The 11,465-nt window shown below is 44.7% G+C and overlaps 1 long non-coding RNA gene across 1 annotated transcript; it reads right to left on the bottom strand.

Annotated features, from left to right (window-relative positions):
* Window positions 1-252: 252 nt before the first annotated feature.
* Window positions 253-10,854, bottom strand: LOC310674058. The gene is made up of 3 exons (XR_014509366.1): window positions 10,694-10,854; window positions 2,589-2,710; window positions 253-376 (listed from the first exon to the last, which is right to left on the bottom strand). It is a non-coding gene; the product is annotated as an uncharacterized lncRNA (long non-coding RNA).
* Window positions 10,855-11,465: the final 611 nt, after the last annotated feature.

Below are 11,465 nucleotides of genomic sequence, written 5' to 3'. Positions count from 1 at the left end.
TTTGGAAAAGATACCCTACTTGCTAACCAATCTGATGTGCCTAACATTCAGAAGATTAGCCAAGCCTTTGCTGAAACTCAACAACTTTCTGTAAAGGAAATCTCCAGTTTCTTCCAATGCTTTGACCTCCCAGTTTTAAGAATGATAAAATAATAATAATAATAATAATAATAATAATAATAATAATAATAATAAACAATTGTTGTGTCAATGATTTACTGTGTCATTTTTCATAAATGCAATCAGGAAGGTAGTGGTGGTTTCCTTCTTTCTTTAATCTCTGGAAGGGTTGGGAAAAACCACCAAATTGCTTGTGTGCCCGGGACTTCTTCCCTTCACTCCTTACAACTGTATTCCCCCCATTTCCCCCAGGTAACTAGAAACAGAACAATAGCAAGAATATTAAAAGAACATAACAAATAGATTGTGCATGAATAGATACATTATCAGTCCCATGCTTTCAACCCTGTGTGAACCAGGCAATTCCTTGCAGGAACAACTGCTGGGGAATGGAGGTAGTGGCCGGTATAGCTATATATAACACACCCATCTGGCTGGGTTGCCCCAGTCACTCTGGGCAGATTCCAAAATATATGAAAACATAATAAAACATTAAATACAGTGGTGCCTCGCAAGGCGAAAAGAATCCGTTCCGTGAGTCTCTTCGTCTAGCGGTTTTTTCGTCTTGCGAAGCAAGCCCATTAGCGGATTAGTGGATTAGCGCTATTAGCGGTTAAGCGGCTATTAGCGGCTATTAAAGGCTTAAGGGATTAGCGGATTAGCTGCTAAAAGGCTATTAGCAGCTTAGTGCCTTAGAAAAAGGGGGTGGGGAGCGAAAAAAAACCCCAGGAATCGCAAGACATTTTCGTCTTGCGAAGCAAGCCCATAGAGAAATTCGTCCTGCGAAGCACCTCCAAAACGGAAAACCCTTTCGTCTAGCGGGTTTTCCGTCTTGCGAGGCATTCGTCTTGCGGGGCACCACTGTATTGAAAAACTTCCCTATACAGGGCTGCCATCAGATGACCTGAGGTTTGGATAACTCCATACCCTCCAACAGGGGTGCCAAGTTGAATAAAATATTGTGGGGGCCCAGGTAAGCTCTGCCCCACATAAACAATCATATGATACAGTGTACACAGAACATTTAAATGGGAATGATCATCAACTTTGGGGGGTCACCCCCTCAAATATTTTATTGTGGGGGCCAAAGTCCCATCAGTCCCTAGGAGTTGACTCCCATGCCCTACAGCATTTCTCTGATGAAAATAGAGTAGATACATTCTAAGGAAAAATGGGACATTCTGTTATCGAATAAGAAATTGGGACAGCTTCTTAAAATCTGAGACTGTCCCTGGAAAGTAGGGACACTTGGAGGGTCTACAATATTTGTGGGAAGGAGGATGTGCCCCCTCAGTGTTGAGGGATGGAGGAAGCCAAGCACGGAGCCGAACATGGCCTAACTTCAGTGACCAGCTCCTCCAGAGCCCTTGACCTCCTACCCGACAGTGTGATGTCTCATGCATAAGTCGCATGCCAGGCCCCTTCAATCTTGGGGGCAACTTGGTGCCTCTGATGCGGGCCTGTCAGCCTTCCTAGTTGTGGTCATATTATTCCACTCAACTGTGGTGAAAATGCGGGAGACAATTGTATTTCGAGGAGTTAGGTGGCATGTCCCTTAGCCTTTGTTATGTACTGAGTTGAATAGGATCCAAAATGCAGCAATCTGATTGGTCCTAGAACAATAGCATCCAAAATGCAGCAGTATGATTGGTCTTAGAACAATAGGATTCAGAATGCAGCAGTCTGATTGGTCCTAGAACAATGCAGCAGTATGATTGGTCTGCAGGAGCCACCCAACCCAGCTCCAGATGGAAGTGAATCCACAACCTGATTGGCCTACAGGAAAATTCCAGAATTAGCCAATCACGTGCAGCCCATTGTGTAAATAATGTATATAAAGCAGATACTTTGGGGGAACATTCATTCCTCCTCACCACTATGAGCTGAATAAAGAGCATGAAATCCACTCTTGACTCTGAGTATATGTCACCCTTTAACATCCCCAGTTGGATTCTTGTGTTTCACACACCTGTCGGGAGTTTATTGGGTTCTTCTGTGTTGCAAGTGCTGGCTGGATGCCAGATGCAGGTAGTGGGAGACACTCAGCCACTCTGTATTAATCATGAGTAATGCCAGGTGCACATGATTACATCAATGCAGGCTATAAAAGCTGTAGGTGGGAAGGGCCTGGTGAGCTTCCGCCCAGATCAAAGGACCTGATGCTGGGAGACTGATGGTTGGGGGTCTTTCTCCTGCTGCTCTACCTGGGGATCCAGGCAGCTGAAGGGGAGACTGGGTGGCCCTTGTCGGGTATGTTTTGTGTTGTGCTTTGTATGTATGTATGTTTGTTAATAAAACTGTTTTGGTTCCCCTTCCACCTCCTCATTCCTTTTGTTCTGATATTCTTGGAAAGAACTGCCGCATTTGGCAGCACATCAACCAAATAGATTTTACAACCCACTGAATCCTGAAGATTCCATCATGAATCCCTATAAATAGTTGGGCATTCAGCCTTCCAGAACTCTCACCAGAGCATTCTGCTTCACTAATCTGCTTTTGCTGCTCAGCTTGAGATCGAGTCAAGCTTCAACAATGCAATTGCGCTGGCTCTTCATGGTTGCCCTTCTGTTTTCTGGGATGATCATGTTTTCTGAAGGTAAAACATACACTGAAATCAAAAACATCTGGACATAAACGACCAAAACAAAAAAATGGGGTTGGAAGTCATGTAGTACCACCGGTCCCATCCATGAGGCGGACTGAGGTAGGTGCCTCAGGTGGCATAATTCAAGTAGCCCTTCTGTGGATGGAAGAACCATGTTTCCGCCCTTGAGGATGTTTCCTCTAAGATGATACATATTAGTACATCATCATATACAGTTAGTGCATGCATGCTGACTCTGAATTTGCTTACAAGCAAATTTATTGAAATTCAATCAGTTATTCTTCTAAAAATCACACAGTGAATTAATTTCTTCAATTGGGTAACAATCATAATTAAAATAAATATGAAAAATAAGGAAAATACTTTAGTCAACAAAGAATAAGAGACTCCTGTGCACCAGGTATCAGGGTCCATTTTTGGTGACAGCCCAATTTAAAATAAATGTGAAAAAACAGGGAAATGATTTACATCAATAAATCTCTCCATGCTATTGCACTCTGTACATTTTCTCTTTAAAACACCCTTCTCTCTGTGCTGATCAGACTGCCTTGCAAGTCAGTATCTCATTCTCCTTATTTGTCTAAATTTCTTGCCATTTCCCCCTCTTACAGGCACTTTCGGAAAGAATTGTAAACAACTGGGAGGCATTTGCATTAATCCCGCCTTCTCCTTAAAATTGTGCCTCCCCAAAAGCCATGAATATAACGACTGTGCCTTGCGAAAACTGTGCTGCAAGTAAAAATGATGTGCAGCTCCAGGCCAGTGAATGTTTCTTATCCTCGACTACCTGAAAAAAGAGATGGATCTTCAGTCGGGGAAGCCAAGGAATCTTATTTCTGCTCAACACAGATGAAGCAGCATATTCTACTCATTAAAAACATGTCAAAATGCAGGTGTGGAATTCATTTTTAAAATATGTGTTGCAAGATTTGACTGCATCCCAATTACAATATAGAATATTCCAGAAGTTTGCTGCTCAGGTTTGAGCTTTCTCAAAATGCAGGTGACAATTGTTGTGGTCAAGAGGCTTCCAACTGCATTTTGGATTAGCTGTTTTAGCAAAATAATTTTCAAAGGCACCTCTGAACAACAAACTACTGTAGTCCAATTTGGAGAATATGAGAGTGTGAATGATCATGGCCAGTGTTTAGTTTGAGACAGGATCATGGCTGAAAGATTGTCCCCAACCACCTGATGTCACTTATATCCCCAGTGACACAGCTGGATCCAAGAGACCCCTTGAGCTGGTCTGAAAGGGTTCAACCATATCCAAAGATGAACTCCACGTTCTTGGCTAGATGAATACTGAGAGAAGTGCAAAAAAGGATCAAAAACTTCTGAGCACCAGAATTGCATGGAACTCATGGTCCTTCCATGCACACAAAACCACTCCTGTTTAATCAAACAAGTCAAATATATTTATTGCACCAGTATCACTTAAGAGTCCGAATCCCTGGTCAATCTCCTGCAAAGCATTCACATCCAGTTGATCCATCCTATCTTCTCCCCTCCTGCTGCTCAATATCTCCATCTTCACCAGACTGAGTTCCAATTTAAACCCTTATCCAGTTCATTCACAATTCAAGGCACCAGCGTAGAACATTCACTGTTTCTCCTCAGTTGCAATGAGCGTTGTCAGGGTATGGGCAACCTTCACCAGAAGCTTCTTGTTGAGAAGGCCGGGTGATGCCCTGTCCAGACTGGACATCTAAATGTACTGAATCCATGTTGTGGAAGACATGAACCCTTTAAATCCTTGAAATAATTGGAAAATATATCACAACATGCTTCCAGGGCTTCACATGGTCAGGCACCCTTTGGAGTCTCAATAATAGGAGTTGGGATCTCGGTTAGTTGTGGCATGGCACAACAGCTTTTGCCTAGCCCAACAAAGATCACTGAATAGCATGACCAAATTCCCTAAGCTCCATTGCAGCCAAATACTCCTACAACAGTTATTTGGGACAATCGCCCACTGTACCCCAATGTTGCTCTGGTTGTACTTATGACTTCTTGGAACGTTCATCCCCTTAAAACACAACCCCCCCCCCACACATTTGTGTTGCTCCTCTTTTGTTGCAATGCAGATCTGCTCTCTCACTAGTACCATTAACTAATTGTGAGTCGGGTTGAAGAAGGAATCCAGAAAGTTTATTTACTGTAGTAAAGTGTTTCAGCGGGATTGCTCCACAAAGGCTGGAACCCCACCCCAGTGTTGGGAATTCCATTCCACCCCTTGCTGCAGATAGGTGGGATTGTTACATGTGACATGTCTGTTTACATTCCAGCACGGATTGCTGGAGTCCTGTGAGCAGAACATCTGCACTGTATTGCTTTTCTTTTCTCTCTCTCCAAGAACAATGACTAAGAGAGAGGCCATGTTTTCTTTGTCCTGATTTATGTATAATAAATGCGTAGTTTAGTATAGCATCCATGCCTCAAGCCTGATCGGTTGTGTGTTTACTCTGCTGAGTAATGAGTGCTCTTGCATGCACAGCAGCTTGAGTTGCAGGCGCATGTCGGAGGAGGATGACTGATGCATCTCTGCAGCGGCAAAGCTGAGAAGGAAGACGCTCCAGCCGAGGCCAAACCAGCTGGCTTTCCATCCCAGGTTCCAACACCCAGAGCGGGGGGGGGGGGGGGGTTGCTTACATGTTTATTCCACAATGCATTAAGATTCCCTCCATTCATATGCATCATTAGCTCATTCCAGGAAGTATACAAGCTGTCATTAGCCAGAACTTATTTAGTTACATTTCATTTAAGTGCGCCTGTACTTCTTGCATAAGCATATTGATATTCAGATTGGTTCATTTGCTGACATCACTCAACATCTACTGTGCATAAGCATAACCTTCGCATGGATACATTTTGTAGCAAAAGCTCTTGTGCTTTGTATTGCGTGTGCTTTGAACCTGCGTGTATAGCTGTGTGTATGGCTACTTCTGTTCTTGTGATAAGCTTTTTAGCTCCTCTCTTCCCATGGTGGGGGCTACTTGGAAAGTGAAATGCTTTCTCAGCAGTTTCTTAAAGCGATAGGCTACTATATGTTCCTTTTAACAGTCACACTCAGGTGTGCACATTATCACATTTTGGGGGCCCTTGCCCCCCATTTCAAGCTACAGTTGCAGGGGGTGGGGTTTCCCCCGTAACTGTCAGCTTGAAAAACCTGGGACACTAGGTGATACAGCACAACTAATTGCCTTGTTAGCAACTCTATTTTTGCCCAGAGGGGTATAAATACCGTTGCCCTATTCAGATTGGAGCTGCTGTCCGGGGTGCTTGGGGATTTGGAAGGTGAGGCCACGGTAATTAAACTCTTTCATCCTCTAGGAGCAAAATCTTTCCACCTCCCTGTATCCTGAGCCTTCTTAAAGCAACCCACGTGGCCACCAGAACACTGCTTGGATGGGGTGGTGGTGCCCCTATGGATTAGCACAATGTGGTGGGCGTCCCCTCCCATTCTCTTACACCTGACGACTCCTCAAGCTTCCCCTTCTGCATAGAACAACTAACTTCTGGTGTGGTTGGGACGTCATCTCGTTGCCCGTGTCCTGACCCACTCCAGGGTGGGTCCAGACTCAGGGGTTCCACTGGTGAAGTTTTAACCTTAATCAGAGTCCTTAGCACATGTCCAGGTGCCTTCAGACCTTCTTATGCATCCGCCACTAACTGAAGTAGCTCGGGCAGGGAATCCTTGGTGCAGCGGGGAGGTCGTTACACCAAAAGAAATCCTGTACTGCCCCTATTACCCAACTTCCTGAACATGCACTCAGAAAACTGGGTCTTCCCAATAGGATGCCTGGTGCAAGCTAATGACTTCCTAAAAATCACTGTAACCCCCTCCCCCCCCTGCCCACAAGGTCTGGGTTGCTGTGCGTAAGAGAAACCTGGTGGACAAGAAGCAGCCTTGGACATGCCCATCTGCTTCATCCAACCAAGTCTCTGTTACACATGCCAGGGCAAGTCCTCCATCCATGATCAAGTCATGGATGGCAGTGATCTTATGAGTAATTGACCTGGCATTGCACATCAGCACCTTCAGGTCATGTGGGTCTCCCTTGCTGATTCCAGTATCCATCTGGTCAAGACCAGACCTGGAGGCAGAGATAGTCCTCAAACAGTGACTAAATAATGCTTCCTCGGTAATGACATGGTCTGGTCTTAGCGTAACTCCTCCTCCTACCCATGATCACTGAGATCGGGTGTCCCAATACATTCCCCCCTGTGGAACCTGCCCCAGCCATTTTGTTGGCTGGGTCCCACTCCCAGGCAGCCCTGACCCCGCCCTTTAAAAGCAAAATACAACCCACACAAAAAACCAATAAAACAATAGAAACGAAAAATTATAATAAAAAGTTAGTCATACTAAAATTAAACAAATCCCTAACCCCAACTCCAACATTTATCCCACCCCAAAACTAAAAAAGAGTAAAAGAACCCTCTCTGTTGTTCAGAGGCCTGTCAGGTCCCACCCTGGGCCAGGTGGAGAGAGGCAGGAATGGGGCTCCCAGAGAAGGCCAGATGTTGCCCTGTCCAGATGGGATATCTAAACCTATTGCATCCATTTTGAGGAGGATATGAACCTTTTAAATCCTTGAAATAATTGGAAAATATATCACAACATGCTTCCAGGGCTTCACATGGTCAGGCAGCCCTTGGTGACCCAACAATAGCAGTTGTCATCACTGCGGCCTTGGCCAATTGTGGCATGGCACTACTGCTGCTTGCTACCACCACAGTTTCAAGTCACTTGCTCACCCTGTTTACACCATAGTGGTGCTTGCTATGGGAGCTGAGCCAATGCTTTGCTCCCCTGGCTGCTGGGCCACCACTTTAGATGGAAAGCCACTAGATTCACAGCAAATGGGTGCTGTGTTGCAGATCACAGGCACTCTCTGTGCCTCAGTTCTTGCAGACAATGGTGCTATACTGCAGCAGAGAGTCAGAGCTGAGTCAATGACAGCTCTAGTTTCATTCAATAGCTGTCAAGAGTGACCTGGCAGTAATTTGCACCATTCAAAGTTGGAGTTAACCCTTTATCAGGAAAAACATGATCTGTGCAGACTTCGCTGAGTGTCAGCCCTAAGGAGAACAGCAGTAGGTCTTGTCCCATGGGCTTTTTTGTTTTAAAAAACACAATTTTTAACTGGTTTTTAAACGAACACAAATACAACGACCATTAAACACTTTGCACTTACCTTGTTTAAATGCCCACGACTTTCCCCCTAGCAATTGGGTACTACCCCTGCATGCCACCAATATGATGGGAAATATTACATTACATTATTATATCACACCTTATAAGAAGAAGAAGAAGAGTTTGGATTTGATATCCCACTTTATCACTACCCGAAGGAGTCTCAAAGTGGCTAACATTCTCCTTTCCCTTCCTCCCCCACAACAAACACTCTGTGAGGTGAGTGGGGCTGAGAGACTTCAGAGAAGTCTGACTAGCCCACAGTCACCCAGCAGCTGCATGTGGAGGAGCGGAGATAGTTTGTTAAGAGGGAGATAGTAGTTTGTTAAGAGGGAGATAGTAAAAGCACAACTTCAGGCAATACCAATGAGACGGAAACATGGAAGGTGCCTAAAGAAGCCAGGGTGGCTATCTAAAGAACTTTTAACTGAGTTAAGATTAAAAAAGGATGTGTACAAAAAATGGAAAAGGGGGGAAACCACCAAAGAGGAATTCAAACAAATAGCCAGCACGTGTAGACACAAAGTCAGAAAAGCTAAAGCACAGAATGAACTCAGGCTTGCTAGAGAGGTTAAAAGCAACAAAAAAGGCTTCTATGGGTATGTTCGTAGCAAAAGGAAGAACAAAGAAACAGTGGGGTCACTCAGAGGAGAAGATGGTGAAATGCAAACAGGGGACACAGAAAGGGCTGAACTCCTCAATGCCTTCTTTGCCTCAGTCTTCTCCGATAAAGAAAACAATGCCCGACCTGAAGAATTTGGAGGAAATGATTCAGCAGAGGAAACACAGCCCAGAATAACTAAGGAGATAGTACAAGAATACTTGGCTAGTTTAGATGTATTCAAGTCTCCAGGGCCAGATGAACTGCATCCAAGAGTATTAAAAGAACTGGCAGATGTGATCTCAGAACCACTGGCAATCATCTTTGAGAATTCCTGGAGAACAGGCGAAGTCCCGGCAGACTGGAGGAGGGCAAATGTTGTCCCTATTTTCAAAAAGGGGAAAAGAGAGGACCCAAATAATTACCGCCCAGTCAGTCTAACATCAATACCAGGGAAGATTCTGGAGCAGATCATTAAGCAAACAATCTGTGAGCACCTAGAAAGGAATGCTGTGATCACCAATAGTCAGCATGGATTTCTGAAAAATAAGTCATGTCAGACTAACCTGATCTCATTTTTTGACAGAATTACAAGCCTGGTAGATGAAGGGAACGCAGTGGATGTAGTCTACCTTGATTTCAGCAAGGCATTTTACAAGGTGCCCCATGATATTCTTGTAAAGAAGCTGGTAAAATGCGGTCTTGACTATGCTACCACTCAGTGGATTTGTAACTGGCTGACTGACCGGACCCAAAGGGTGCTCATCAATGGTTCCTCTTCATCCTGGAGAAGAGTGACTAGTGGGGTGCCACAGGGTTCTGTATTGGGCCCGGTCTTATTCAACATCTTTATCAACGACTTGGATGATGGACTCAAGGGCATCCTGATCAAATTTGCAGATGACACCAAACTGGGAGGGGTGGCTAACACCCCAGAAGACAGGATCACACTTCAAAACGACCTTGACAGATTAGAGAACTGGGCCAAAACAAACAAGATGAATTTTAACAGGGAGAAATGTAAAGTATTGCACTTGGGCAAAAAAAATGAGAGGCACAAATACAAGATGGGTGCCACCTGGCTTGAGAGCAGTACATGTGAAAAGGATCTAGGAGTCTTGGTTGACCACAAACTTAACATGAGCCAACAGTGTGACGCGGCAGCTAAAAAAGCCAATGCAATTCTGGGCTGCATCAATAGGAGTATAGCATCTAGATCAAGGGAAGTTATAGTGCCACTGTATTCTGCTCTGGTCAGACCTCACCTGGAGTACTGTGTCCAGTTCTGGGCACCACAGTTCAAGAAGGACACTGACAAACTAGAACGTGTACAGAGGAGGGCAACCAAAATGGTCAAAGGCCTGGAAACAATGCCTTATGAGGATCGGCTAAGGGAGCTGGGCATGTTTAGCCTGGAGAAGAGGAGGTTAAGGGGTGATATGATAGCCATGTTCAAATATATAAAAGGATGTCACATAGAGGAGGGAGAAAGGTTGTTTTCTGCTGCTCCAGAGAAGTGGACACGGAGCAATGGATACAAACTACAAGAAAGAAGATTCCACCTAAACATTAGGAAGAACTTCCTGACAGTAAGAGCTGTCCGACAGTGGAATTTGCTGCCAAGGAGTGTGGTGGAGTCTCCTTCTTTGGAGGTCTTTAAGCAGAGGCTTGACAACCATATGTCAGGAGTGCTCTGATGGTGTTTCCTGCTTGGCAGGGGGTTGGACTCGATGGCCCTTGTGGTCTCTTCCAACTCTATGATTCTATGATTCTATGATTCTAACCCGGTTCCCCAGATTACGAGTCTACTGCTCTTAACCACAACACAACACTGGCTCTCATGACATATGTCAGAGATGTTCCCTTTCTGACAGACGGAATGGAATCTGAAGGGGAGGGGGGAGAGCCAGAGCTGACAGATAAAGAAGAACCCGAATTGGAGTGGGAAGAGCCAGAGAGAAGTCGGAATCTGACTCGTTTGCACAGTGACAGTGAGATAAACTTATCTTGCTCAGGAATACAGGCTAGCGATTCAGAAAGTAACAGCTGAAAGAACAGGATGTCAAAGAGAAGCAGGAAGAACTAGAGTCCCCGAAAAGCCACAGATTGAACGGTTTAGCCAAAAAGTGAATGATAGGAAAAAGGAAGGGGAAGAGGCGGGGAGTACCTTGCTTCCACTGGAAAAAGAGGCTAGATCCGGCAACTGACTCCAAAAGTGATGAATGAGTTAATGAAGCTCAGACTGCTGAGCCCATTAATTGCTGAATAAATCTGAAGTAATAAAACTGTCAGAGACTGTGTCTTGTGTGGAAGAGCCTACCAACCTGACAGCATACATGGTTCCCTTGACCTTTCAAAAATTTTCCTCACCCTGTGAGGTTGGTTAGGCTATGACTGTCCCAAGGTCAATGAATGTTTATTGTTACAGCAAAAACAGCCAGCATAAGGTCCGTATAGTTAAAGATATGGTTTTCCCAGTAGTGATGTATGGAAGTGAGAGCTGGACCATAAAGAAGGCTGATCGCCAAAGAATTGATGCTTTTGAGTTATGGAGGAGACTCTTGAGAATCCCATGGACTGCAAGAAGATCAAACCTATCCATTCTGAAGGAAATCAGCCCTGAGTGCTCACTGGAAGGACAGATCCTGAAGCTGAGGCTCCAATATTTTGGCCACCTCATGAGAAGAGAAGACTCCCTGGAAAAGACCCTGATGTTGGGAAGGATTGAGGAGATGGTTGGACAGTGTTCTCAAAGCTACCAGCATGAGTTTGACCAAACTGCGGGAGGCAGTGGAAGACAGAAGTGCCTGGCGTGCTCTGGTCCATGGGGTCACGAAGAGTCGGACATGACTAAATGACTAAACAACAACAACAACAAAACAGCCAGCATACTAAAACCAAAATGCATGCATAATTATTTACATAAACAATCACTATGG

The sequence above is a fragment of the Podarcis tiliguerta genome (genome assembly GCF_965153285.1).
Source record: "Podarcis tiliguerta genome assembly, chromosome: 3".
NCBI classification, from domain to species: Eukaryota; Metazoa; Chordata; class Lepidosauria; order Squamata; family Lacertidae; genus Podarcis; species Podarcis tiliguerta.
The sequence above is the reverse complement of the archived record's forward strand: the minus strand, read 5'-3'. Positions and strand labels throughout refer to the sequence as shown.